This window comes from Pinus tabuliformis, chromosome J (assembly GCF_031772625.1).
Source record: "Pinus tabuliformis cultivar Carrire ecotype Pingquan chromosome J, CPIR1, whole genome shotgun sequence".
NCBI lineage: Eukaryota > Viridiplantae > Streptophyta > Pinopsida > Pinales > Pinaceae > Pinus > Pinus tabuliformis.
The window spans coordinates 787,618,338-787,622,333 of NC_142295.1; positions in this window are offsets into that span (position 1 = coordinate 787,618,338).

A 3,996-nucleotide genomic window follows, 5' to 3' on the forward strand; every position below is an offset into this window, starting at 1 on the left:
ACATAAAAATTACCTGTGGGCTAAATTTTCAATTCAAACAGATTCAATTTTTCATAATTCTGAACTTTATGATAAAACTTATTAATTCATAACTCCTATGAGTAGGTTATGAAATTTTATCCTAATTAATTACATAAATATAATAAAAATTCATGTGGGATAAAATCTATTATATTTAGTCTAATTAATTACAATTTAATGTCTAAATAATCTTTATGTGATCTAACCAAACATAATATATAATTTTATTTAATTAAAGATGCTGTGGCTATTCTCTAATTAATTAAAATTATATGATCACTAGACATTGTCCATTATAAATTGCATAAACAAATATATATATATATATATATATATATATATATATATATATGGAAAACGGAAACAATTACCGCACTAATCAAACTCTTAAAAAAAAAAATCTTATAAAATTATAAACATTTCTTTAACCAGAGTAAAAAAAAAAAAAAAAAAAAAATGTTTAGTAAAATGAATAAGTCAAAATGTCATTTTTAAATAAACTTCATACAAGAAACTATATGAGTAAAAACTGTGATAAATATCAGTATTACTCCAAATGATGGCAAGATTTCTCCTCAAAATAAATAAACTTTAAATACCTTTTAATGAAAACCATTTCATCTTGGTATATTTTTTTTTTTGAATGAAAAGGAAATGGAAAACCTAAGAGATAAATCAAAGATTAAAAGAAAATTCAGACAGCCATCTTTACAACAGTACGTAAGTTGAGCTGCAAAATTTACTAGACCAAGACTGTAACAATGACTATATAGCTAAATTTCAATTATTCTTCACTGTCGTTTTTAGAGGTTCATTCCAGATTATAGTTCCATACAAATCATGCCGGATGCCATAATCACATACCATATACCAGAGACAAAGGACCAAGACACCACTGTTAAACCCCGAATGTATCATAAATTTGTGATAATACGCAGAGACCAATATCGATTTATATGTGTCTTCTCAGAAATAAAATATATTCCAAAGCCATTTCACAAAAGTACTCAAATATGGAAATGAGAGATCATGTGGGACCTCGGTCGATTAAGCTCATTACTCAAGAGTAATAAAATCCAGAAATTAAACGAATCATATATGTGAAACATGGCACGAAGAGAATAGTGGTTGTTTATTGATGAGCCCCAAAAATGGACAATTATTTGGGCTCATTCAACCTCCTAATTTGACTTAATCCACCATTCTCATTAGTTTATTGCATGTTTTTTATTATTTTTATGTTAATAGAGTGAATTTGGTTAGTCATTATGCCAACAAGTCTAATGGGTGCTTTGTGTAGCCTTTTTGGTCAACTTGGAGACAAAATTGAAGGTCTTAATGAGCACTTGGCAGCCAAATTCGTGGGAGAACAAGCTAGAGGATTTGTAGGAAGGTGTCCCCTTCATTTATGGGCCCTTACCTCGAATTCTCCACCATCAGCTCGGAGTTCAAGGGCCACCGAATCAATCAGCACAAGGGCAGCCAAGCAAGTCAAGTAGGACTGCTGTTAACTACAAGTCTTGGGCAGCCGAGTCCCTAAATTTTAGGAGGATTGTTGGGTCCTCAAATTGTATAAATAAGAGGGCTTAAGACCTCATTTCAGTTAGTCAAGTTGGGTTAGCCAGTGTAGCCAGTGGATGTTAGCTAGTTAGCCAGTAGATAGTAGCTAGTAGTTAGTCATTTCATAGCCTTGTTGTAGTCATTTTGTAATTCGATTTGTATGCAATAGATTAGCTTTGCTTTCAGCTCATTCTCAAGCTCTCCTTGTGGACAGTTTTGATGTAACTCTTCATTCTTGGTTAATAAAGATGAATCCAGCTTTGCACCAGCTCTAAATCTCTCTTGGGAGGCTGTAGCTCTTGGGGTTGGGCCCATCTCAAGCGCCCAGTACCTCCCTTGTTTATCTTTATGTGTGTTTGCTGCGTTCTTAAAATAAAATCTGCTCTTTAGATCTTGCTTTGTTATTTTGGTTGTTTTTGTTGGTTAAAGTAGCTTTTTATGTTTGGGAATCGATTGGTAGGAGTTTGTCATGCATTTAGATCTTTCGGAATGTTCTTGCTCACGTGATGTACATGGTTCTCTTTCCAAACGAGGCTGTTGTTTATTCATTTCATTGACAATTAGATTAAGTTAGCTAGGACTTAGTTTGTTTGCAAGAATTCATTGATTCGGTTGAATGTGCATTGTGCAGGGCATCTCTATCACTCACTCACATGGTCAAGCTTCATCAGAGCCATCTGATTCATCCCATATCTAGGCTTCTCGCTTCACACCCATCCTCTTGCCCACGTAACCCTACCTTCTTCTCCATTGTTGTCTCAACTACCTTAAAGCCAAATCAGCCTTCCACATATCATCTCACCACTCCATCCATCAGTTCCTGGGTCACTTCAGACCCCCATCCTACCTCCATAACCATCCATGCATCTTCCATCAATCACCCATCCTCAAAAATCCCATTTCGAAACATCCTGTAGAAGAATTACAGAACATCCTGTAGAAACCCCTGCAAACTTCCTGTAGAAATTCATAAACACGGTTGCATGTCATCCAGACTTTGTGAAACTCTCAGAGAGAATGTCAGGTATCCCTTAGACCCTCTTTGTACCATCCCAACCTTTTCCAAGCATTTCTCCTCCTTGATCCACCCCTGCACAGTGAAAAGCCAGTTAAAAGCACATGCATGATAATTCTAATAACTTAATCAAAAATACAAAAAGATGTTTTCTTCAGATAGTGATAACTTAGACACATGCATTTTACCTTCCTAGAAGTAATGGCATCTCTTTTCGTAGTTTGCATTCTTTCCTTTGCATCAGTAGGACTAGTTGGTAGAATTAGGGTTTTCTAGGGTTTGCGTTTCTTTTTGGCTTTCAGTTTCTTTCCGCAAGTAGATTAGCTTCCTTTGAGTTAGCTTTCGTCCATCAGTTAAAAAGCTTCTTCTAAGAGCTCATAGAAGTTGGCTTGAGCCCCTAGCGGACTTGTGCCAGCTGACCAAGTGACAGCTGCGGCAAGAGCTAGTACTTGTGCATACAGCACCATCGCTTCCAAGTTTGTTACGAACTACCGGGTTGATAAAATTAAAGACGGGAGTTCCAGGAGTTGTAGCATTATTGCTACAATACTGGGGCCCACCATCTTTTTGGCGCCGTTGCCGGGGAAGCGTCAGAGTATTGGTGATTGCCGCTTTTCTTCTATTTTCCACTACAATCTTCTTCTAAGTAGTTTATTTCATTTCCATTATGCAATTTCGTTTATGCAAAAGTAGATTAGCATTTCCCGCTTTCATAGATTAACATTTCAATTCCGCAAGCGTAGATTAGCATTTCAATTCCGCAATTTCAATTCTGCAAGCGTAGATTAGCATTTCAATTTTGCAAGCGTAGACTAGCATTTCCATTCCTGCAATTTCATTTGAGCAAAATAGATTAGTCCTTTCCTGCTTTCATTTCAATTCCGCATTTTCATTTTAGCAAGATAGTTAGTTGCAGTTCAATCTATTTCAATTTTGTAGGTAGAAGTAGAAAAAAGAAAAAAATCAACCAAAAAGATTTCATTTCATGCCTTGTAGGAGTAGAGATAATTTAGAAAAATATTTGCACAACACCCCCCACTGCTTCACACAGCCAACCTTCTCTCTTCTTCGATGGTTGTGACTAAGAAGAACCCCTGGGTGGACATCAAGGCATATCTAAAGAACCTCTAGGGGAGAAGAAGAAGGAACCATTCCTCTGGAGCAAATGGCTACAAGCAGAACTGTTGGGAGCAGTCCCTTATCCAAAGATGAATTTGCAAATCAGCTGGAAGATTTCAAGAGTGATATGAGGTAGTTTCTTGCCATGCAACTTGATACCTTGCGGATCCAAAAGAAGCAAGAAGAAGCCAAGAGGGCTTTGGCCATTTTTTGTCCTAGGTGCACTAGAAAGCATCCTAGGAACGAATGTCCATTGTACTCCCTAGAAGTGTGTTTCATCT